The 27,796-nt window shown below is 34.9% G+C and overlaps 1 long non-coding RNA gene across 2 annotated transcripts in view; it reads right to left on the bottom strand.

The window, feature by feature from the left end:
- LOC123554729 (uncharacterized) overlaps positions 1-27,796 on the bottom strand; it is a 122,696-nt gene that overhangs the window by 53,780 nt on the left and 41,120 nt on the right. Inside the window, exon 1 of one of the 2 annotated variants that reach the window (XR_008371669.1) lies at positions 22,284-22,725. The exons of the other annotated variant lie outside the window; for it this stretch is intronic. This is a non-coding gene — a long non-coding RNA (uncharacterized LOC123554729). Of the gene's footprint in view, positions 1-22,283; positions 22,726-27,796 lie in introns of those variants that run through there. 2 annotated transcript variants of the gene reach the window in all.

Genomic DNA, 27,796 nt, shown 5'->3' with positions numbered 1-27,796 from the left:
AATGATATTATTATAAACATGTAAGGTATAATGCAAATTACTACTCAATTTTGTATTATAGTCTTTCAAAATACAGTGCGACATTTATTAAAGTATTTCTTGAGTCTAAGTTATATCCGCAAGGGGAATTTCGTGATTAGAGCCTCATATTATCATACATTAAACAGTATGTTTTATGCTTTTATTTAAGTATTACACTAACTGTCTTCGTCAAAGATACTTATGAATTACTTAAGACGAGTTTTGAAAAATACACTTAACAATTTACTGTCCATTATTGAAAAATTAAATAGAGCCGCACCATTAGAAAAGCAACATAGTGCATTTGCGACCAGCATGTATCCAGACGTGCCCGTGCATCCGCACAGTCTGGTCAGGATCCATGCTGTTCGCTAACGGTTTCTGTAAATGCAATAGGCTTTGAAAACGAACAGCATCCATGATCCTGACCAGACTGCGCAAATGCGCTATGTTTATTTTCTCATGGTGCGGCTCAAATGTAGATTTACTCAGAGACTGAAAAGTCATCAAAAATATCACTAGGCGTACACAACGTAATACAAGAATGATCTGGCATTAAATTAGATTTGGAATGCTCGTTTTTTGTCTTCCCACATTACAGTGTTTGTTTCAAAGTGCGTTGTTACATATCATACCCATATTATTCTCACGCAAAATGAGGCTATTGGGTTTTCCAACTTTATTTTGCGTTCTTGTTATTGATACCTTTTATCTTGCAGCTATCGGTGGGTGAACTTTTGGTGAATGCTTAAAATGTATCAACAATATCGAGGGTTCAACGCAATAAGGACGCATCTACATATAATAATCATATGTAGATACGCCCTTATTGCGTTGAACCCTCGATATGTAAATCAGCCGTTTCAACAATGAAACATCTTTCTTTCTAATATCGATATTCTATACAAATAATAGCTACGATGAAGTAAATATTTAGAAATTAAGTCACCCAAATCTATAAGAAGATCCTTTGCAATCACTGTATGCAACCAAGCAAAATACTAGCAGAATGACTCGGTTTGAACGACTCTGTTCATGAGTAGTACTGCCAATTTAGCAATAAATTCTGAGGACACTTAAAACATAATTATGTAATACTTGGAACGTCCACTCATATATCAATACATCTGTATTAAATGATATTCGGATAAAACTGATGCTATTAGGCGTGATGGGTGATGGGTATTAAGCTCAGACGAACACATTCAGTCAACCCTGATGGCCTATTATCTAATTATTTTGATTGGTTGCATTTTATGTTTCTTATGACTGTAAGAAGTGCAGGTATTATAAATGGTAAAATCTGTTAAATGAAATCGAATGACGTGTGAGGCTTAGGCAATAAAAGAAGATACAACTGTAGAATAAGTGCACTCAAGCTTTTTAGTACGACTCTAGATCGTCAGTACTATCACAAGGGATACCTTAAATACAAATAAGTCAAGGTCAAAGACAATTTTATTTGTCTCACGTGGTGAGACACTCCAAAGTGTAAAGTTTTCAAGTTGTTGAACTATATATAAAAATAAAATTCGTTTATAAATGTAATTATATATAAATAATTATTATCTACACAATGCGTTATGTAGAACAAAACAATTCGGTCTTTAATTTTGCCATAGAAGAAAGCTGCAAACTGGAAAAGTTATAAGTTAAGCTGAATGGATATAAGAAGAAATTTACTTTACTTTCTTAACCCCACTCCGACCTTTATACAAAATTATTGATTAAAGGCTTCGTTTTTCGCAACAACAACAAAAATTATTATGTTGCGAAACCAAAGCACATATACAAAAAATGCACGATTTTATTTCCAAAGCGTAAAGAAATCTTTCTTTTAAAAAACTGTTATTAATTGCAGTGTGAAATGAAATTGTTGTAATCTACTTTTCAATTTTCCAAAAAAGAACAATATCAGATTAAATTGGAATTCTGCAATTATTGGGCCAGACCTGTGTTAAGAGGGACTTCGTTGCCTACTTAGTCACGCCGGCACATTGTATGAGATATGGGGAATTTTCCAGATTTTGATTGAAGATGATTACCTCAAGTGCCCCTCCAGGATTTGTTTTTACCATGGACGACCCCTGTGTAGGCCCTCAGCTCAACAATAGACCGATAAAAAACAAAGAACAATTTCCTGGAGCATGTGTAAGAAATTATGCAGTCGGATTTTTTATTGCCTACGGACATGGACGGTTGTGCTACTGATCTGAATGACAGATTGATCGACAGGCATTCAGATAGACTGGGGAGGAATAATAATTATAACTTAATGCATATGGTGACATGACAGCATGAGAAACTCGAAAATATGAACTGATAACAGCATTCATTACGTCTTTTAGCAGTCTTTGGGAATTTCCTTTGTTTGGAAATGCTTCTTAATAAACACAGTTGAGTTTAAATTTATATTGGAAGGAACATCTTATCTTGACGGTGCTTATGTTCGTCAGTATATTCCATGTCACAAAGATTCATCTGATTATTAGTTTTAACGGGAAGAAGATACAGAAATGTTACGTAAAAAGAAAGAGCAATACCGTAAAGAGAAGATCGAAAAACAGGGTTTCGCTAAGCTAACTGAATAATTCGCACAAACTTGAGAATGTAAAGATATATATTTTGTATGGTAGAAAAAGGTATTTCTGCCAATTTCCTACTCGGCAATCGCAGAATGCAGATGTGAGGAACCCCTTTAAAACGTAAACAAATTCTTGTTTATAATATATGCACATCTTTTGTTGAAATCTTTTGTTCAAATTAAATTGTTCTTTAGAATTTGACTATCTGAGGTTTTATCGAATATTTTGAATAATGAAATATGAAGTTTTAATAGGAAAATTAGTCTGACAACTACGCATATCATCCATATTTTTGTTAAGTCGGGTATCTCAGGTTATCGTTGTTTATGTAAACTTTTTGTGAGAACGTGTAAAACTGGAACAACGTGATATATTTATTTACTGTCCGCTTAACTTATTTTTAACACCTCGGTCAATATGAAGCATGATGCTATCATATTTTAGAAGTACTTTGTTTATACAACGTTTCAATATCTTGCTGAGGTTGGTGACCTAATGACCTGATGTTATCGACCTGGAGGCCTATCAGTCATTAAGTTGGCGGCCTGGCGGCCCGGAAAACTCGTGTTTTTATTTTAAGATAGTAATTTAGAATAGTTATATGATAAAATAAATATAAAGAAAGCTGTAAATACAAACGTTAAATTGCAATAAAGCACGAAAAATAATGTTGCATAACTTTTGCAATGCAGCCTTTTAGACTTCCTACGAAGAAACTAAGAAGCACACATGTTTATGATTAGTTTCATAAATGCTCAATGAACCCTCACATACTGCATTTTCTATTCAAAGCAAGACATTGTCAAACGCCTCGTATGTGTCATTGAATTCGACAATTATTTCCAATGTGTGGACAGGTGGTGCACACATTTCGTTTAGTTTGTCACTCAGTGCATCCATGCGGACACACTGTTTTTATTTCATTGGCAGATATCTTTTTGCCACGTTGAAAAAAACTAAAGAAGATGATGTTGTTTTACTAAGATGACAATTTCAGTCTTCCGTTTCGGACAAAATCCATCTGTGATGTTGTTGTTTTGCAATAGATGACAATTATAGTCCTTCATGTTTAATAAAATATACCAGATAATAGATTGTTCTACAAAACGAAATGACAATCCATGTCTTTCATGTTGGGCTTCTATGATGTTGTTGTTTTAACCAAAAGGACAATACCGGTCTTCCATAGTTAACAATAAGCTAGTTGACATAAAGTGACACTATAATAGCTCTGATTTGATCCGTATCGCATTTAGAGAAAGTACAAAGTCCCTAACCAACAAATAAGCAAACATTATGCAATGACTTCTAGTAATTTATATTTGTTAAGAGTATAAAAAAACGCATGAGATAGTGTCTTCCAAAAACCTGCTCGAAAAAATAGAGTACCCTGATATCTGCGGAAGGGATACCCGGTTAGTAATTTACTTTTCCAACCGACCAGAAGGAAATGATGTATAAATGTGATTTCGCTTTGTATTAAAAAGGACCTGCATTTTCTTAAGAAGGTAAGCTGGTTTTACATTGTGTGTTTCGGTGCCAGGTAATTCTAAATGTAAGCTTATGTTCAAGACGCGTTCTATGCTTCTAAGTGATTTTTGTCTAAATCTTGAAGTGCAGCGATCGTTAATACTGTTGTTAATATCATTTTTGGTCCTTTAGAGTGATTGTGTTCATAAAATTTCATTATAAAATATAATCCCACTCAATCTAGTTCTAGGGGTCGTGAGAGGTGTAGCATATTCTTTACCAATCGCGAATAGTCACAATCATACTGAGACTCTTATTATCAGACTTTGATGTGTACTATACTTCCAAGGGATCTTCTTGTAGAATATTATTGTCGTTGATTTACAAATTTAAAGTTGACACAGTCATTCATATGGAAATTATTGTTTTCAACCCGTGTATGGTAATATTGGAGATATATGAAAATGTTAATGACGTAACAATGTATACGTTGGCATATATTTAAAATCCGTTAGCTCATAGCTATTTTAAGCATTGAATGAAGTCGCCTTAAATAATCTACCTTTGCATTATTTGTCTCTTAATATTTATGAAAGCTTTATAATGACTGATTTATTGAAAATGCCATCAGATTTGTAAAGGAATTCTTAAGATCACAAGAGGAATCAACTAGTACCCTAAATCAAGACAACATTCTTCGATGACATAAAAGAATAATATCTCATGTCACAATTAGTGTGCAAACTATATGAAAGAAATATTACTTTCGCAAAGCTATCACAATACTAATCAGTAAATTGTTGAAATTACACCTATATAAAAAGGCTATTTGTTTTTCATGACGTCACACTTAAAGGCAAAAAGCTCTGTTTCCATTAAACGTTGCACCAATTATTCCGTATGAGAGTTTTATATAAAAGGGAATTATCTTATAATTTTATACTGTAAAATGACTGGCTAATTTTTTCCATTATTGATGTTACTTTTCAATTCAGTTTTCAAATAGGGCGGGGATGTGACTATAAATTACGAAAATGTGTTTATGTTTCCTGAATGCAATTCTTCTTTGTAATAGTTTCAGTTTACATTATTCATTATGTCTGAATCAATTCTGATGCAAACATGACAATAAACTTTTTCGAAAGCAAAAAGTTTTACGTGCTATGGATGTACATGATGCAAATTAATACAACAGTTAATTGTCAAATCAAATCTGTAGTCATGCGTTGTGTATCCCTAATTTATACAATAGAACAAAATGACAGTGAAAAGTGTGACAATGGGTGTAAAATTTAGAGTGTAAAAAAAAACAAATATTAGCTCCTTCTTTGTTGATGGCTTTCTCATGCTTTCCTTGATATCGTTAAGTGGGAAAAGCATCTTCTTTCCTAGCGACTACATTACTGAAAAAGCCAAAACTAAATTCAAATTGTAAATTTCTATGCAAGGCTCTTTCGCTTTTATGACAACAGTTTTATTATAACTTAAACAAATAAAATTGTTTGCAAAGGCAAGGTTTTGTTACTAAGATGCACTTTAATTTACAGAACATACAGATCATACAATATTTCGGGATAAACGTCAGGCAAGTGCATTTATTGCAGAGAATCTCAAGTACCACAAAGGAAAAGTGCGAGTTCCGGAAGGTCGATTTTACTTTGTTCATGCGGCAGTTCATATCAACATCAGCAATAGCGTTACTAACAGGAGTAAAGATACGAACAAACAATGGAGAGTCTCTCTTCGAATATGTGCGAGCAGTCAAGGACACGAGCGCACGCTTCTTCACAGATCAAACCTTTACAGTATTGGCAAAACAGGTGTTGTTTCATCATTAAACGTTGGGAGTCACGTGTTTCTTGCAAAAAATGAAAATGTATACGTAAAAATATTAAATGCAGAAGGACTTATTCATGACTCGGAGGGAAACTTCTTTGGAATATTCCCATTACAATAAGTCTATAAATTATATATCAACGTACTTGAAAACATGTAAAGAACCATATTATTTGATTTGCTTTTATGGATTTTTGTATAATAAAGATATACAAATATAAAGTCACGTATTATATTTGATTTATTCACAAGCATTTTAGGCCATTACTTCTAAAATGCCTATGCCCTCAAATGGTTAAGATTTTCAACGATAGTAATACAAGCATTATCAGTCCAGTACTTCTGAAATGCTAGTGTCCTCAAATGGTTCAGATTTTCACGACAGTTATGGTTATTACAACTGACTAAAAGCATCCTTAGTCGCATTATTGTGACTGTAATAAACAATCTTTGAATTCTCACACTTTCCTGGTACAGTAATGATCATAAACCGGAGTAATAATAAGATTTTCGGACGACGCAAGTATATTGTTGAAAACTCATCATTTTCTGAGAAAATATTGGCAGATCTAAATAGTGCTCTTATATAGCAATTGCATAACGCGCGAGGGATAATATTAAGGGGATAAATCTGGAAGACTGAAACAGACCTGGAGCGCCTGCACCGGTATATACCAATCAAACGATTGGAATGAAGAGTATCTTTAATGTATACATGTATATATTTTGTAACTATGGTAATCCTAACCCTAACCGTTACTCAGTATATCTATGGACATTTTTTAATTCTGCTTTCATATGAAAAGATAACTATGGACATTATAAACACTTATAAGAACCTTATTTTCATTATCAAACTAAAAAATTGCGTAGGAACAAATCAGATGTTAAATAAATATCCTTTACAGTAGCCTGTGTTCAGATCCTGCGTTTTGTTCACAGGAGATAACTCATGGGGCTATTCAAATTTTATATAATTATGTCCCTTATCTTCTGAAAACACTGAATAATCAGAGCCAAAAAAGACAGGGTCTGAATATATAAGAGTCCTAAGGGATACCTGAGAATTTACTCTACCATAAACAGCCGACAAATTATTAAATGACCCATAAATATGTCGGTGTCACTTTATACCTAATAAATGTATTAAGGAAGTGAAATAAATATCACACTTTAAGGTGAATATACGTTTACAAATTCTATGAATTAAACATATTTTCCTTGTTTGCTTACTTTTCTCGTTCTTTTTTGTCTTTTGTCGAAATAGGCATTCCAAAAAAAAAAAAAAAAGAAATAAACCTTGTTCTTTAACACAAGCTTGACATTGACCTCATACTTTGCTTACCGTCGTCTTTCATCTAGACTACACTTGACCTGTCAGTCGTAAAATAATATTTCAACTTAAGTTTGAATTCTTAGAACGTGTCTATTTAAGGGAATATCGTATTTTTTGTAGTTGTTATAAGATCTCTGCACTGAAAGTTTTTACAATCATGGTTTACTTTATTGCTATTTAAAGAATAAAAAGAACGTAAAACCTCAATAATAGATTGTCAAAATATGCTTTTTTTGTTTCTTATTTTGAGTACAAATGAAGTGTTTTGTAAGCATGTTAAAGTTTTGAGTACCTATAATTAGGATCAAATCAAACGTTTCCTATCTATATTAAAACAAAATTTGTGTTTACGTAACAGATCAAAGAGTCCGTTGTTTACGTAGCTAGAAAAGATCAAACAGATCAAAGGCGTTGTTTTCGTTTTTCTTGGAGTACTGTTAGTCTCGTCTCTGCCGGAGATGATTTATATATTTGTATGTACAGAGTACATTCTTTGTTCGTTAATTTACTGCATTTTTATGTAGCATTCATATATTTGACACGCATCTGAATCTGTAAACAACATAATTATGTATAACCATAAATAGAAAAAAATGAAACATAATTATATTCAAACAAATTTCTATTCTCTGTGATGGTTCTTTTAAGTTTATAATTTTTAGTCACTGCAACTAAGTAGCGCATCAACCACAACATCTTATTTAAATTCTTATAAAAGTTTTCTCTCAATGTATTGAACTATCCATTACGTTGGCTCAATTTAGTAGACTTTCTCTTACGCTACCATTTCTTCTGACTGCCATAACGTTCGCTTAATTTATTTGACTATCTATTAGATTCTCTTAATTTGTTTGATTATCGATCGCAGTCTCTTAATTTATTTAACTTAGTATCTATACTATTCTCATAAATCATTTATCTGTTATGCTCCTTTTATAATTCTATCCAAAGGGTAAAATATTACATTTTTTGTTAGACGGGTTGAGCGGCCGACACAATAACCACCAGACCAACGCTCGCCTCGACCATATAATATAAGTATATAATATAAGTATCTAAAACTTCTAAGCAAGTGTTGTCTTGTTCACAGCAGCCGTTTCATATATGGGAACATATGAAGCTAATAAGTTTTGTAGTCCTATATTAAAAACATATAGACAAAAATGTAAATGACCACAACATTCTTTAGGACACCAGCAATGAAAAGGTAGTATGAATACTTGCAGAAGAGGGATAGCATGATCAATATCATAGACACTTACTGGATGGCTTGGCGGTCAATAGTCGGAAAGAGTGCCCGTGCGGCGAAAGTCCGAGGGTCTATAGATTTTACTATTGAGCGGCAAGTCATAAATAAGTGTTTTATTACATGACATCAGAAATGATGTTTCATATATATTTTCTTCTAGTTTTTACTTTAGACCTGAATTTTGTGTTGTTGAACTATAGACCTGGCAATAGTACAAACTATGGACTTGCAATTTATATAAGAAGTAAATTATATGCGATGCTTAGTATAGTTATGATATAAAGTTGTAAATTGTAGTGTAGCCCGTTCGCTTAGCGCAAAAGAGAGAGCCCAGATCTACGGATCACAGGGTCGTGAGTTGGATCCCCTTGAGAGAGATGTTCTCCTTGACGATTTGATAAAATACATTGTGTCTGAAATCACTCGTTCTCCTTCTCTGAGTTTTGTAGAGAAGTTGACAGTAACGTGTTAGAACTGGTACTGAATCAAGGAACACTGTTTAATGTCCGCTATTTCTAGAAAAGCCAAATAATATTTCGAATGTATGCAGTGCTTTATCTATCAGAACCTTTGTCAGAATTACACTCGAGTTTAAAACAGAAAAATAATTATTACTTTGAAAAGTTAAAAGAAACGGAATATGTGCGTACTTTAGATATGTATTTCTATTTACTGAACAAGGCTTTGATCAAGCACTATTTTGAGACAAACTTCTACAAACGCGTTTATTCTTGAAACAACGAGCGTCAGAAGATTGATTTTACTTTGTTTAGCATTTGCGCAATATGACGCCAGTACCGCTATTGTTAAGAAAAAACAGTGCAAACAAATAGTGCAGAGGAGGACACATGCATATCATTTACTGTACAACTGAAACAGATGGCATTTAAAAGTCACGTGCTTCGTGCAAAAAGAAACGGCCTCATGTAGAAACATCAAAATTCATATAATAAAGGACTATTTTGTGATTCAGGAGGAAACTCCCGAGATATTTCCTCGAAAGTAAGCCCGTTAATTAAAAACATTCAGACATTCGAATGTGTAAAAAAACACCACTGTCTGGTTGATATAATATTGATACGAAATGATGCACATGCATTGTCTGATAAGTTTTCTAAATTAACATTTACCTTGCCAATGCTTAGCCTGTGTAAGTAATTTTCCAGTAATAGAACGAAATTTCAATATCGAACAACTATCAGAATTAGATACCTACTTAAAATAAGCCATTCAATTGTTTCCCAGCTTAATACTCAACATAGATACCATCAAGACAAATATTCTATTTAGGTTTCATGTAAGAGCTATCATTGAAGGTGCTGAATGTAACAACCATCCACTCCCACACCCCGCACGCACTGACACAGTACATTGACGCAGACAAGATTGCATGATTATGTTGCTTTTAGGTATATAGCATAGTAAGAGAAAACAAAGTTCCATTACTCTACAGAAAGAACCTATTAGTAACATGCACCATGCACAAGTAAGGTTGGTATGATTTCTTTTGTGATGTTTAATTAAATTGACTTTGTGTGCAGTGGTTCGGGTTTTTAGGCGAGCCCAAAATTGCATATGCAGGTTCTGTGTATGTAGCACAGTAACCAAAACAAAGTCCCATAACTCTGCATTATATTTATCTATAAGAACAAAGCATGCACTATGTACAACTAGGATTGGTGCTGATCACTTGTGTGAAGTTCCATTAGTTGTGCGCAAGGGTTCGGGAGATTAGGGACGCACAAGATTGCATATGCGGCCTGTATATATATAGTCTATTAACAAAAAATCAAAGTCACGTAATTGTGCAGATTCCTTTCTGAAAGAACCTAACATGCGCCATGCACTTGTAAATGAGTTTTTTCTATGACATGACTTGGTGACCTTATTTTTGAGTCCAGATGACACAGTTTAAAACTTGACCTAGAATAGATTAAGTCAAAAGTTGATTTAGTAGTGTAATGAATATCTAGAATATATTTGAGCCGCACCATGAGAAAACCAACATAGTGCGTTTACGACCAGCATGGATCCAGACCAACCGCGCAGTCTGGTCAGGATCCATGCTGTTCGCTTTCAAAGCCTATTGCAATTAGAGAAACCGTTAGCGAACAGCATGGATCCTGACCAAACTGGTCTGGACCTATGCTGGTCGCAAACCCACTATGTTGGTTTTCTCATGTCGCGGCTCATTTAATTTGTTATTTTATTTAAAGTTGGACATCTACTAACATTTTGATGAAATATTGAAATGTTCAGAAGCGCGGCACAATGAACATTTGACAAACGCTGAATTTCACTTTAAATATTCATGCTATTGAAACTGTTAAAATCACGTTTTTAATGTTTCCACGATAGGCATTGCTATTCAATCAACCTGAGTAACGTGCAATCATCAGACACCCCTGTTACTAATAAACCTTGATAATGTGACAGTTGACCTGAATACAATCGACACTGTTTATTGGCCAATAGACAGGTAAATCCAATAATTGCTTTGCAATAGATCTATGACGGATCATCTTTGAACACCCCTGTACTTATTGGACTCAACTGCCACATTATCAAAGTTAATTAGTACAACAGAAGACACATTTTTACATTCTCGTTTTCAGAAGTCAAGTCCGTTTGTTTTTTTAATTAGTACGGAATGGCGAGCAGGTTAACAACCCCGTGAATTATACATTTTTGAAAATTTGTTTATTTGTTTTCAATATACAACGGATAAATTACCGTATCTCTACAAATATACGTTAAAGTCGAGCTGATTTACTAATAAAATAAAATAATATTTCATATTACTGTTATTTGTGTTCATTGACATCTACGTTTTTAAAACACCAAAGTTAATTAATTATTTTGTCAATGATTATACAAGGATTATAAATATCATGATAATCCGTTTATCTGATTGACTTTATTTAAAATTTAAGCGGTTCATACATTCAGAAAACAGATCTATACAAATTGATTGGTTTTTTTTTTTATACATAATTACTCCTTTGATGCCGCTTTACATTACGAAATATTGGGACGTGGTCCGGACAGGAAATTCATCTATCGTCTCAACGATGCAGTTTTAGTAATCAAAAGAATATTATACACCTTCCCCACAGAGAATGTCTGTAAGCGGATCCCCCATTTAATCGTTTAACTGATTGATTTGAACGCACCAAAGACTAATGACGTTAAACGGTTTCTATGAAATTTACATTAGGCAAGCGTAATTAATCCATACAAATGTGTAATGCACCGAAGGCACAAAATTAGTCTGGGTCATAATCAATCATTTTAAATGCGAATAGGCAAATGAATAATACAGTTTAAATTCATGTAGTTTAATTAGACCTTTTCGGCGTAAATGGAAATGTACACGACTACGTGTATATATATACGTATTTCGATCAATTTCGAGGGGTTTTCTCAAACCACTGGACAGCACGTGAATGCAAGACCAGGTCTTCCTTGGACTGGCTAATGACTGTGAGGCTTGGTATAATATCTTATTTGTCGTTGACAAGAGAAATGAGGCATGGCTAGATTACGTTGACTATTTATATATTTAGTTTCATTTGAATTAAATGAGAGCTGTAAAATGAGCTGAAAACAACACTTATGGTGATGGACTGATGGACATATGGACGAATGTCGTATGTCTCACGGGTATTTAACTTCCAGCAAATAAAACTTTACTGATGGTAGTTCTGTTCACATTTATAAATTAGGGGACACCCATTAGAAATTAAGAGTAGCTTGTGCTGGCAGAATTTGCTCAGACTCATTTCTCCTTCATTTATGCACATAGAAAACGTAGTCCGAATCATCCATTTTCATAGAATAAATTTCATAATGATAATTTTACTAATTGTTACTGTGTAAACGTTGAGGCACAAAGAAAAAATAATTAACATGACATTTTAGATGCAATAGCAATGTGTTTTACTGGTCAACATAATTACTGCACGAGAAGCAATGCATATCTTATTAAAGGTTGTAGGATATTCTTTCATGAGATAAAGCTGATTTGACCGGCATTTTAAGTGAAGTTATAATTTCTGTCTACTTTGGTGGCATGACAGATATTACACACCACGCATTAACTATACATGTATACGATTTGAATGGAAATCAAAAGTAAATAAAATCAATTTCAAAACAATAATAATATTTCATAAACACAGTCATGATAATACAAAAATGTAACTATGTTACAACTCTTTCCGGAAAGAATTCTCCCTAGGTGTTTTTTTCAGGTTTGGTTAAGACACTGCTTAAAGTATATATTCTGTTTCATATCTTACATATTCAGAAAGTACTGTTGTAATCGGCAAATTAAACTACGATTTCACAAGTCAACAATCAATTTGAATATTTTTATTTCAATCTGTATAAAGCACATGGAGTTGTGGCATATGTTAAGGTAGGGTTACAGGGACACATCCAGAGAAACAAAAATGAAATTCTGCAAGACAAAATGGTGTATTGTAATTCATTTCAGGTAAAAAAAATCTGAACAAAACAATTTTGAAATATACACACAACTTGCCTGCAATATTCAAGCCAAGTTGTGACCGGGGCCGATCCTAGTTGAAAATGATTGACACTATACAATACAAAGCTATGCATTTCAAGCGATTTCAGACGAACATCTGAACACATCAGAGTAAACTGTACACACCACTTGCCTGCATAATTGGAGTACACTTAGAGAGTTGGTTCCGGGTGATCCCCGAGAAATAACTATACAAGACAAAATCGGAAAAATATCTGAGCAAGTTGGGTTAAAACGTTTGCACTAGTCGCCTGCATAATTGAAATACAGGTAAAGATTATACTTCAAGAATCCCCCCCCCCCCACCCCCCTCCACGCCCCCTCAAGAATTTTTTTTTAATTATAGGAGACAAAATGATACATTTTAAGAAATCTTTGATAAAGAATCTGAGAGAATCAGATGAAATGTACACATTACCCGCCGGCATAACTTAAGTAAAAGGTTCTGGCTCTCTCCGGGAAATTTTGAATTTATACAAGATAAAATAGTGCATTTACGCCATCTCTTACAAAAAATCTGAGCATATCAGGTTAAAAAGTACACATACGCACTACTTGTTTGAGTAATTTGAGTAAAAGCAGAGGTGTGGTTCGGGGCCCTCTTAGAGAAATGTGGAAATCAATAAGGCATAAGCCATTTCAGATAAATGACTCAGAGCAACGCAGGTTAACAGGTTTACCATACTAGACTGGTAAATCGGAGAACATGTAGAGGGCTCAGATCTCGAAGTTGCTTCGTTCAAGAAGAAAATGATACATTTTTAAAGCCAGTTTAGACATGTGGCTCACAAGCAAAAGTACAAAATTAATATCCAGAGGATTTGAATATTAAGCAATTTACAGAATTAATTGACTTCATCGACTCAGTCTTATAGAAGAATATATTGACTAGATCTGTTAGACTTAGTACTGTCATGAAAACAGAGAAAACAAGAGACAAATAAGATTAGATGTATTTGTTTTGTTTAGAGCGAAAACAGAAATTGTGAATTTTATAGATGTATCAAATGTAACAAAAGAATAGAAGCTGCTTAAAAAATCGTTCAATGTGTCTTAACGTAGTTACGGAACTGCTTGAAGTTATTACGAGTGAAGTACTTTTTGTTGAATAGTCTAGGATATCCTTTTATTGAAACCAGATAATAACATTTGTATTTCAAACTGACCTTGGCTGGAAGGCAGTAGGATATGTTAGATAATATTTTTTTAGAGCGAAGCTAGCAAAATGTCTTATGAGATTTTCTTTATATTAAATTAAGACCAGACGACTAGTATATTATAAAGTTTAAGGTTGGAACCGGAATACATAAGTATTTATTTACTTTCTGGCAGATTCGTCCTTTGTTTTCTAATGGTCATCGCTTTTTGATTTAGATACATTCATAATGAATAGTTCGATTGTTCTTCACACTGGATGACAGGAACTACGTAGTGAAAAACAGAGCTAGGGCGGAGGAGGCAAATATATTCGTTCATTATGGAACATTTTATATGTTTGGAATCTTTCAACATTCAGTATGGAGATAAGAAAAAATGTCTCTTCGAGTGTTCATCTCGACAAAAAAAAAAATACGCTGGAAGAGCGGATGCCGTGGTCACTGTTTGCCTACGAAACCAGGGGTCGTGAGTTCAAGCCCCCGCTTCTCCAACTAAATATTACTTACATTGTGATAAGAGTTGCGTGTATGGGTGATTTACACCCGGCACGCCAAAGAACCAGGGAAGCTTCTGGAATTGGAGCGTCCTCTGTATTTCGCACTATCCTCCAACTATGATTACTAACAGTCTTTTGGAGGAGTCGCCCATATGGGTTACCGATGGCGACTATAAATAAACTCATGCTCTTTATGAGGGGTTTGAAAATACTGTGGTCACAAGATATTAGTCTAGTATAAACATCTAAAACGACACCCGAAAGTATCTGTATTGTTAAAAAATTCATAAGAACTGTCTGAAACGATTTCAGGGATCATTCAAAAAAGTGTATAAAAAAGTTGTAATAACACAAGCACAATTCATTCCCCGACAAAACAGCAACTGGGCATAAATTATACAATCGACGTAATTATGAGTGCCATTCTAAAAATAATGACAATCACGCGCTTCCGTAGAAGTTTGACAATCTTACAACTTAGTGAAGGATGATACATGAATGACTCCTTTATTATTGTCCGTAAGTATTGACCTGGCACTCATGAATATTCCGTATGTTTCCGTAAATTAATTTTCGGTGTACGAACCCAAACAATGATATAGCTATTGAAAAGCCAATTATATACCATCACGTATCATGTGCGGATATAGCTGTGCGGACAAAGCGTTTTGCCACTAATCTCAGGGTTGAGTGTTCAAGTCCTCTGTCTGACCAAACTATTTTTTTTATGATTTTGTCTGTAAAAGACGGAAACTTGTCACACTTATCATGTTTTATCAACGAAATACTCTACTATCGATTACCTTTCTTCTACGTACATAAAACCGTTCTACAAAATGTCGTTTAAAATCTTCAGGACCGGACAAGCATTCATTCATTCAACGAACAATTCAAAGAACTGTTGTTAGCGATACAAAATGCAAAGTTTCATAAAAAAATATATAATCATAGATACAAATACAAACACAAGGAATTATATTTTAAACAAGAGCTGTCTCCATAGGATGACACATGCCCCCGATGGCACTTTGAATGAATAGTTATGGCCGATGTTAGAGTTTCGGACCTTTGACCTACGTAGCTGGGTCTTGCGCGCGACACATCGTCTTACTGTATCACACATTCATGCATAGTTATTTTAAAATCCATGCATGAATGACAATGATATGGACCGGACACGTCCATCAATGCACTATCATGAAAAATGATATTTAATGTCTAAGTGTGACCTTGACCTTTGAGCTACAGACCTGGGTCTTGCGTGCGACACGTCGTCTTACTGTGGTACACATTCATGCCAAGTTATTTGAAAATCCATCCATCGATGACAAAGATATGGACCGGACACGCCCATCAATGCACTATCCTTTAACGTCTAAGTGTGACCTTGACCTTTGAGCTACGGACCTGGGTCTTGCGTGGGACACGTCGTCTTACTGTGGTACACATTCATGCCAAGTTATTTGAAAATCCATCCATCGATGACAAAGATATGGACCGGACACGCCCATCAATGCACTATCCTTTAACGTCTAAGTGTGACCTTGACCTTTGAGCTACGGACTGGGTCTTGCGCGCGACACGTCATCTTACTGTGGTACACATTCATGCCAAGTTATTTGAAAAACCATCCATCGATGACAAAGATATGGACCGGACACGAAAATTGCGGACAGACTGACAGACTGACAGACCGAAAGACGGTTCAAAAACTATATGCCTCCCTTCGGGGGCATAAAAATGGTTAGAAGAGAATTCGAACCCATGATAACGTGTTTTCAAGTCGGAGAGCTTACCACTACACCACTGTGCCGTTGGTTCTCCAAATTGATTATTTTGATAAATCTAGATATTTTCAGGACACGAATATCACGTGAAATAACGAAAACGCCCGAAAATATTGGCGAAGATTAATGAGTGCCAGGTCAATAGTTACGGACAATACATCTGAAAAGTTTTATTTAAAACTATCTTACCGTATCGGAGATATTAAGTTTTGTATCAGGTGTATTGTGCTATTTAATTGACCTGTCAAAACATGTTCCCGGCTTTCATGTTAATCTTTTATAGGCTCGAACAGAATATAATAAAAGCCGGGTCCATTTTTTGACAGGTCAAATAAATTAGGCAATATAATCATATACAATAAACAGGATAAACAAAGTACATTTTAGCTACGAAAAGCAAGCAAAAATCTGAAATCAGAGCGTACATTTAAGTACGTTGTTCTTTAGAAATACCTGCAAGGTATATACTCAATGAACTGCATAATTCAAACGGGAAGTCTGTATATTAAGCGAAAACTGTTTACAGGTGGGTAGGTAAATTTTAAAATAGTTAGCAGGGGCGTATCTGGGCATAGGCCGATACGCCTGTGCGTACAATTAAATTCAGCATCAGGAAAATAAAAAAGCTTAAAGTTAGAAAAAATGCAATGAAATGTAATGCCTAAAGTGAGTTAGCTGGCTATTTCAAGTTCTTCGTTAAAGAATATCACCTGCATAATATTTATCAAATTCGTTTATGAAATAGATTTATTTGTTCCTGTAATTATCTTGGAAAATGTAATGGTAGATTTCTTGCTAGTTTAAGGCACGGCAAATACAGCCAGAGCCACACGCTAAATAGGCCCGCCTTAAAAATAGACAAGGACTCATACATGCACGCACGCACGCACACAAACAGACAGCGATGACAAAAGGATCACTGATGGCACCGCCCAAGAACGGGCAGTGGTAAAACATTCTATATTCTTTCTTCATTTTATATCATATTGTTTACAACGAAACAATTTTATTCATGAATGCTGGTCTTATTGACAGTATTTCATTTAGTTTGCTTTCCACAGGTGCTCCTCCTTGCATTATTTTATTACAGGCGGACTTCCGCCGGGTAGAAGCAACGACCTTCCGTAATCGAGCTGGATGGTTTCTTCATATGAAAAATTCAACGCCCCGATTGTGGCTCGAACCCACATCGGTGAGGTGCAAGCTTGCGCTTAATGTAACATTTAACGCTAATATCGATGTGCAATTCAATCTATCAATCTACATCCAGATCAGGATACCGAAAACCCAAAGAATTTTACGCAGTTTAAATTTTAGTTTGCAAAAATTAGATGTTGTTTACGTTTTCTTTAAAATGGTTACTTCAGTGTGAGGAAGATATATCAATTATTATTTGATAAAACCTGACACATACGCAATGTATGGGTAGACGCATTTATTAAAAACCTGTCCAAATGCGGATGCAGAAGTCATGCATGAAATTACGATGATTTCAAAACCGACAACAACAAGAACGGGAATACCCCTGTAAACACAATCCAATCGAGACTGTCTCTCTCTCACGCCTAACCCATACTCGCAGTATCGCTGTTTGGCTCATAGTTATGCTGCTCGTCTATCTGGCGTACATTTCAAAATCATCTAGGTATACCCCTGGTCAGGCAGTCCTTAAAGACATGGATTGTCCTGGCGGACACTAAACAGCAGTGACGTCAAAGAACATTACTGCTGTAAAAAGTCTTATTGATGAAGACGCCAAGTACGCGGTGTCGGAGTTGTCTTTTCTTGGACGAGAAAGATATTCTCACTAAGCACTTGTGTTTTAAGACAGGTTTGTGCTTAATGGGTACTTCATATGTTAAGCAAGGAGCAATTGGCCAATAGAGTCAAGTGTGCTAAAGAAACTCTGAAAAAGTTCTCAAACTTAAATGATCGCACAATGTCACATTTTTTTTAATTGGAGACGAGATGTGGGTATATTTTTATGATCCACAGCGTCGCGTTGACAACAGACAGTGGCTGCGAAATCAGTAATTGAAAAGAGGAACTAAATGTATCAAGAAAGCTTTGTATTCCATCTTCTTTAACTAAAGGGGTACTATTGTACAAATTCCTGCATAGTCCGGAAAGTAAGTCACTGGAAAGATTTATGGAGACAAAGTACTGAAAGCTGTTAAACGAAAATAAAAAAAAATGCGTCCTAGGACTGGTCTTGGCGGAATCCATTTGATTCATGGCAACGCTGCGGCTAAAAAAACGTGCCACCGTCCAAACGTTTCAGAGTACAAATCAATCATCCCGCTTATTCACCAGATCTAATTCCTTGCGTCCTCTTCGTCTTTCCAAGGCTGAGAAAGATGCTGTCTAGGCGCAAAAGTCTACCGAATAAAGCGCTTGGGAGTGGTATGTTTCAGTTACTTAAGACCACACCAAGGGAGACTACCCTGCAGTGTTCGCCTCTTTTATTTCTCATTTGCGGAATTGCGTGTAAATCAAGGGCGAACATTTCTGTAGGGATATATTCCAGCACGATTGTCATGATCTTTAGACAGTCCCTCGTACTAACTACGGGCTTCCTTTGAAAGCATTCAAAAATTACTGTTGTAATTTCCAAGTTTTGCGTCTCGACACATACATTAGTTTTGGAGTAATATAAAACAAAAAAAAAGGAACGTATTAAATTTCTTAAAAGGTGTTAAATTAACGTGTAGATTAAAGTGTGACCTGAGATGTATTTCTTTGTAACACCGCTGGAACAAAAAACTTGCCACTTTTCCGTTGCTTTGATTTTGACTGATTTTTAAATACAAATACTCCAACGAATTTTGCTTTAGTTACATGTAAGGCAATTTAGATTTACGTTATTTCATAGAAAAATACAGCTTTCAAATAGCGTCGATAAATGACAGCACGCCAGTCTTTCCTAAAATCTTCGTCTTCAGAGTTATTTTGCATGATCGATGGAGAATTGTCGCAAATGAGAAGAATTCATTACATTTGTGTGAGGAATTTAACCCCTTTTTATACAAATAGACAGTGCTTCAATGCTTTTAATGGTCATTAATGATGAATAGATAGTGAATGTTTTCTTATAAATTCTGTACATATTGTATTTACATGTAAATTAAAAGCAGCGCACATATAGCACATATAAAGCATACGACAGAATTCTGTACATATTGTATTTTACATGTTAATTCAAAGCAGCGCACATATACCACATATATAGCATATGACGGCGGGAATTAAAAGTGTAAGTAAAGGAGAGTATTTAGTAATGAACTTCCTAAATTTTGTTTCAAATTGAATTGCATCAGTGTATAATTTTCTTTGAAATAATGTTTAAACAACGTACAAACGCTCAACAGAAAACAACAATCAAACCTCTACCTGTACCCAAATATGATACAAATTCAACAAGAGCCATGTTAGACATGGCCAATCCCCCCGCCGGGCATATTATAATTGAAGGCTAAAGTTCCTGGCAAGTTAGTGTCTGAAAGTATGTTTTGGGGAAAGCTTTGAAGAACCATTTAGTTGTGGTCCGCATCAGGGGTTTTAAAGATGTGAAAGAAAGAATAAGTCAGTGGTGAGTTGGTTTACTGCTAAATTTTATTAATATTCATGAACAGTATAGCTATGATGTTTTTCTATATGGCTACTGTAAAAAGAAGGAATGGAAAGCTAACAGGGAACACGAGTGCCAGAATGTCACAATATATGCCCGTCACAGCAAATTTCTTTACTCTAGCAGCTGTATTTGCAAATGGAATTTTAATTTTGTGGTTGTTTAGTAATCATTGTAAGTCTTTTGTTTTTCTAAGTCCACAAAAAACTCCTTACCAGGTAGAGATATCTTAAAATACACGTAAAATTGGAAAGTAACATCCATGTTGTACCACAGAAAAGTGGTCTTGTTTTTTCCCTACGGTCAATTATAAAAAAGTTACAATATAAGTTATTTATAGTAACAACTAAGGGGAGTTAATCTTAAAAAAAAAAAAAAAAAAAAATTGCAAGTCCACAAAAAAATCTTTACCAGGTAGAGATTAGTCAAAATACACCTCAAAATTGGCTGTAGCATGCATGTTGTACTACAGAAAAGTTGTCTCTATTTTTCCCTACGACTAGTAATGAAAAAGTTACAATAAAAGCTATTTAAAGTAACAACAAAGGGAGGTAATTCTAAAGAAGGGAACTGCGCATGACACTTCGTCTCATGATGGTGTATAATTGTGCCAAGTTACATCAAAATTCCTCCATGCATGAAGAAGAAATGCTTCGGACAATGTCATTCTTGTATATGACCTTTGGCCTCTCAGTGTGACCTTGACCTTAGACCTAGGGACCTGGATCTTGCGCATGACATTCTGTCTCATGGTGGTGAACATTTGTGCCAAGTTATATCAAAATCCCTCTATGCATGAAGAAGAAATGCTCCGGACATTTTTTTTTAAGAAAATATGATAAAGGGGAATAACTCAAAAAATAGGCAAGGTAGAGTGATTGTTCTTGCACACTGCACTTCCTCCCAATGTGTTCTATCAGTGTATGAAGTTTAAAGAATGTCCCTCCAGTACTTTTGGAGTTATGCTCCGGACAAAATTTTTTAAGAAAATATGATAAAAGGGAATAACTCAAAAAATAGGCAAGGTAGAGTTATTGTTCTTGCACACTGCACTTCCTCCCAATGTGTTCTATCAGTGTATGAAGTCTGAAAAAAATCTCTCCAGTACTTTTGGAGTTATGCTCCGGACAAATTTTTTTAAGAAAATAAGATAAAGGGTAATAACTCAAAAAATAGGCAAGGTAGAGTTATTGTTCTTGCACACTGCACTTCCTCCCAATGTGTTCTATCAGTGTATGAAGTCTGAAGAAAATCCCTCCAGTACTTTTGGAGTTATGCTCCGGACAAAGATCGTTGCGGACGGACGCACGCACGCACGCACGCACGGACGGAGAGCATTTCTAATATCCCTTCGCCTTTGGCGGGGGGATAATGAATTAAGACCAAATGCATCATTATGATAGCATACCCTTATGCCTAGGTTGTATGCCTAGGTTGTATCCTGGCACCGGTCTGGCTCTTAAAAGAACATAGAAAAAAGTCATAGCTACGCAGCAAAGAGTAATGAAATAGACATGGAACAAATGAAAAATGTCTTGCAGTCAACACTGGTATCAGTCCATAAAAAGATGAACTATTATTCCGGAAAGAGCAATATGGAGAACACAACATTATTTTGCAACTATTGCATCTTTCCCCTTTCTTTTAATAAAGTTAGATATTGTACGAACCAACAACATATCATAACTAAAAATGATATTATGAAAAGCAAAATTACATTAAAGCATTTCAACTTCATACGTTTCTTCTCCGATCTTAGTTTGCCCTTCAACCGTTGGTAAAACATGCGTGTTCCGACATTTAGCACAAATAACAGGTATAATAGTACTGTAATCAATCAATCCAAGCCTGTCAGATATTGATTTATTAATTTGAACAAGTCATTCTTCCTGACACTAAAAATAGAAACAGTTAATATGGAAATCCAGATGATCTGTTGGAATTCCAAAATTGATATAAATAGAAAAGTTGTCATTTTGGGGAAAAAATAAATTAACATTTTAGTTTGCAAAATTTCATTATCCATTCAACTGCTTAAGTTGCCATATGTTGTCTCTTTTATAGTTATCACTGGTTTATGTGTGGTAGTCACGGTCTCGAAACTGTATTAAAACATTAAATTATCATGCATATTTACAAACAAATAATACTTTTTAAACGCCTACCTGCCATCTTTTCTGGTATCCTATCCGTTACTAGAAGCTGAAGCAATTTCGAAGCAGACTCACTATTGTATGTACATATAAATCCAAATAAATCCTTTTTATACATGTTCGCAGTTTAATACCCTTAATTATACCAAATACTTCAAAAAGAAGAGCACACGGCGAAAACGTGCTGCAAAGTACATGCAGGTAACACTCACTTAAAGGTTGTTAACCAGATATTATTTTATCAAGTAATGTTTTTCACTAAATGTTAATTTTATTAATTGAGGGCTTAATAAGTTATACTTCGAAACTGATCTTGTCTCAGATATTTCAAATATCCCAATATTTATCACTAGAATTATTTTGAAGCAATCGAATACAATGTAATCCGCTTGTTGATAACTTCGATATCAAAGGGGCGTAATTAGAAAACATGAAGAAAATCCGCGCACAGACAGGTTGATCCCTGCACGTAACTTGAATGTAGACCAATACAAATGTCATGTTTAGCCACCACTACATCAGGTCTTCTGACGCCTTTTTTATGTTGTAGGAAACCAAACGTATGCCTTGCGAGTGTATAAAAATGTGAAATTTGCCCATTGTCCTAAGGATATAATGAAGCATACACTTCTTATATGACTCTATACTCTTTACAATGGATGGTTTTTTTGGGTGTTTTTGTTCATTGATTAATAATCTCTAATACGCAACAGATAAATGCATAATGTCATGAAATGTTGTTTAAATGTGACTGACCACCTTTAATGATGACATGTAGTATTTTGAAATATCCTAGAGATAGACTTTATTTTTTTTATTATTTTTTTTTGACAGAAATAGAATAAATAATGTCTGGAAATTGATTTCAAGTCGTTCAAATAACCAATAATGTTCTTACAAAAAGTTTTGTTTGTATGAATAACTGAAGTTTTAGTATTCAATTAATTAAAGCTGTGACCACGAAGAATGATGACGATTGCCTTCGGCAAGTACTTACAGGCAGAGACTTCCCCTTGCAGCTACACAACATTGAGGGCAATGAAAAGATTCTTGGAGGTTTATAATTGAGCATACAACTGCGTGACATCAAGCTCAATAGTAAAACGTATTGTGTTTACTGTAAATGATGTCAATTCACAGAATCGTGTTCTATGCGAAGAAGAGAATCACTCACTCAGTATGTTGTGTTTACTTATTATTTCCTTTGAATCAGTATGTTGTGTTTACTTATTATTTCCTATACCATTTATTTGACTTGACCGAGATAAAAGAAGCTCACAATACTTAGTATACGGTTCAAATGGATCATCTTTTCATTCTCTTATGACGTTAAATTTAATGAAAATCAAAAATTGTATATGTAAAACTCAGATTATGACACTTATTACATATGGACGGAATATGCTTATTATTTTATATCATAATCTTTAACACAGCTAATTAAAGAACACAAAACAGATGTACATTTGGGAAATACTGTGAAATGGATAACATTCACAGGGGAATGATTTTAGTGAAGTTAAATCCTAACAAACAAATGAAATTTCCATTTGTTTTATATAAACAAAATTGTAAGCAACGAACACTCTTCCGATAGAAATAATTATAAACGTTTGTACCGAAAGAACGGACTCGTATATCAACTCGTATCTCAACGAAGACAAATGAATCAAAATAAAGAAATATCTTTGAAAAGATATTCGGCGATGGCGGGGATTAAATGCATTGAAAACGTTGGATTACACTATAGATTAAGTTATTCTTTCATACTGTGTATGCTTTCGTTCACAATAGATTTACTCCTCTTAGATATTTGAATAAAAAGAAAAGAAAACAAAAAAGAGGAAAAACGTTTCGATTGTCACAAAATAAAGCAAACTGAACACTATATCCTTTCCGCAGCCTTAACGTACTATTAGCGTCTGATGGCCCTTTCACGCTTCCGTAGAAACAACATTTTGTACTCTTGGTCCGTTACGGACCCCTGTGGGATTTGTGTTTTATCTCGAGCTCAAATATCTTTTCGTAGATGAAAAGCTGACATGCCGTACTTAAGCCCAGGAAATTTCAATTCGTAAGAAAGTGCTGAAAATTGACTCCCCAAAAGTCCACGCGCGTACATTTAGACGGGGTGACCCCTGCGCATAACCCCTGACTATCTACGAATCAAAATACTGCTTTCGTTTTCAAGTTTAGCATTTCTACTTTCATTTTCTTTACTTCAGGAAATAGCTGAAGGTCGAGTGACGTCATTATCTGTGTTGTCAGAAACATATATATGCCTGCCGAGATTGCATAAACATGTGCTGGCCGTCCTAAGGTTATATAACAATAAATTTTGCAAAAAGAGCCTTTGGAAGCAAAGGATGCAACGAAGAAAAATAATAGCAGACTAGGTAGAACTGGGTCTGTTAATGAAATGTGCAACACCCCTCACGCCCCCTAGCACCGGCTTAAGCGGAGCACATGTTGAATAGACTCCATGACCCAAAAAGACCAGACAATATAAAAATTTCGTTCGCAAGCCCGTTGTTAACACAAGAAAAACATTACTTTCTGACAATTTTATAACGCTTTACAAAATTTAACGAGGTCGAATATGCATGCGCAATTTTAAAATAATAATGCATTTTTGACATACTTGCATTTATTAACATTTTAACATCGAGACGACATGCAGAGCACATGTTTCAGATGGCTCCCTTCAAGGTCAAGGTCACACTTAGGGGTCAGAGGTCATATGACTTTGTTTCGTGTCCGCTCTGTAACTCTTGAACTGCTTGAAGGATTTTAAAGAAACTTGGCACAAATGTTCACCACATTGAGACGATGTTACAGAGCACATGTTTCGGATGGCTTTCTTTAAGGTCAAGGTCACATTTAGGGGTCAATGGTCATGTGACTTTGTTTTCTGTGTATATTGCCCTGCATTGCGGTGCTCTTGTTTTTCTTTGGCAAATCCTTTTTATACGCCCGTTTGAAAAACGGGAAGTATTATGGGAAGGCCCCTGGTGGGCGGGCGGCGTCCACAGACTTTGTCCGGAGCATAGATCTTCTACATGCATGGAGGGATTTTGATGAAACTTGGCACAGTTGTTCACCATCATGAGACGGAGTGTCATGCACAAGAGCAAGGTCCCTAAGTCTAAGGTCAAGGTCACACTTAGAGGTCAAAGGTTAAATTCAAGAATGACTTTGTCCGGAGCATATCTTCTTCATTCATGGAGGGATTTTGATGAAATTTGGCACAATTGTTCATCATCATGAGACGGAGTGTCGTGCGCAAGAACCAGGTCCCTAGGTCTAAGGTCAAGGTCACACTTAGAGGTCAAAGGATACAAGAATGAAAACTTTGTCCGGAGCATTTCTTCTTCATGCATAGAGGGATTTTGATATAACTTGTCACAAATGTTCACCACCATGAGTCGGAGTGTCATGCGCAAGAACCAGGTCCCTAGGTCTAAGGTCAAGGTCTTACTTAGAGGTCAAAGGATACAAGAATGAAAGCTTTGTCCGGAGCATTTCTTCTTCATGCATAGAGGGATTTTGATATAACTTGTCACAAATGTTCACCACCATGAGCCGGAGTGTCGTGTGCAAGAACCAGGTCCCTAGGTCTAAGGTCAAGGTCACACTTAGAGGTCAAAGGATACAAGAATGAAAACCTTGTCCGGAGCATTTCTTCTTCATGCATAGAGGGATTTTGATATAACTTGGCACAAATGTTCACCACCACGAGACGAAGTGTCATGCGCAAGAACCAGGTCCCTGGGTCTAAGGTCAAGGTCACACTTAGAGGCCAAAGGTCAGATACAAGAATGACTTTGTCCGAAGCATTTCTTCTTCATGCATGGAGGGATTTTGATGTAACTTGGCACAATTATACACCATCATGAGAGGAAGTGTCATGCGCAGTTCCTTTCTTTAGAATTACTTCCCTTTGTTGTTACTATAAATAGCTTATATTGTAACTTCTTCATTACTAGTCGTAAGGAAAAATCGAGACCACTTTTCTGTAGTACAACATGCATGCTACATCCAATTTTGAGGTGTATTTTGACCAATCTCTACCTGGTAAAAAATTTTGTGTGGACTTACAATTTTTTTTTGGATTTTTTTTTTTTTTTTTTTTTTGAAGATTAACTTCCCTTAGTTGTTACTATAAATAACTTATATTGTAACTTTTTTATAATTGACCGTAGGGAAAAACCAAGACCACTTTTCTGTGGTACAACATAGATGCTACTTTCAAATTTTAGGTGTATTTTAAGGTATCTCTACCTGGTAAGGAGTTTTTATGTTGATTTAGAAAAACAAAAGAATTACAATAATCACTACCACAAAATTAAAATTCCATTTGCAAATACAGGTGCTAGTGTAAAGAAATTTGCTGTGACAGGCGTATATTGTGACATTCTGGCACTCTTGTTTATTTATGTTAGACTTTTGTGTTATATTTATTATGTTCATAAGTATTTGTTTTGGTATTTTTTTTAAATAAATAGATTAAAATATGTGTTGAAATTTTCAGTGATATTTGTATTTTTTGCAAAATGATATTTAGTGGCATTTGTCCATAAATACGAACAATATTCCAAATGTATACAGATTCTTATTCAGTTCTCACATTTGTTCATATTTGGATATTTTTCAAATGCGTACAAACAAATCCAGACAAACAGAAAAATTCCAAATTGTATTTTTTTTTTAAATTAAATTTCTTTTTCTTTTCTCTCATTTGTTCGTACGTACGAACAAATGATTATGAGAAATGAAAAAGAATTTATTACAATTTGGAAATTTGTTCGTACGTATGAACAAAATTCCAAATTGATTTTTTTTTTTTAAAAGTTAATTCTTTTTCAGTTCTCTCATTTGTTCGTACGTACGAACAAATCCAGGCTGCTCATTACGAACGAATGATTGTGAATGAAAAAGAATTTTTAAAGCAGTTTGGAATTTTGTTCTTACGTCCGAACAAATCTGGGCTGTTTGAACAGAATATCAGAATTGAAAAAAAATATGGACAGGATTTGTTCGTACGTACGAACAAAATTCCAAATTGCATTTTTTTAAAGAATAAATTCTTTTTCAGTTTTCTCATTTGTTCGTCCGTACGAACAAATCCAGACTGTTCGTACGTACAAACAAATGATAGTGAGAAATGAAAAAGAATTTTTAAAGCAGTTTGGAATTTTGTTCGTACGTCCGAACAAATCGGGGCTGTTCGAACAGAATATCAGAATTGAAAAATAATATGGACAGGATTTGTTCGTACGTCTGAACAAAATTCCAAATTGCATTTTTTTTAAGAATAAATTCTTTTTCAGTTCTCTCATTTGTTCGTACGTACGAACAAATCCAGGCTGTTCGTACGTACGAACAACTGATAGTGAGAAATGAAAAAGAATTTTTAAAGCAGCTTGGAATTTTGTTCGTACGTCCGAACAATTCTGGGCTGTTTGAACAGAATATCAGAATTGAAAAATAAAATGGACAGGATTTGTTCGTACGTACGAACAAAA

Source organism: Mercenaria mercenaria, chromosome 7, assembly GCF_021730395.1.
Source record: "Mercenaria mercenaria strain notata chromosome 7, MADL_Memer_1, whole genome shotgun sequence".
Lineage (NCBI taxonomy): Eukaryota > Metazoa > Mollusca > Bivalvia > Venerida > Veneridae > Mercenaria > Mercenaria mercenaria.
This window is presented reverse-complemented; position numbering and strand designations above follow the sequence as displayed.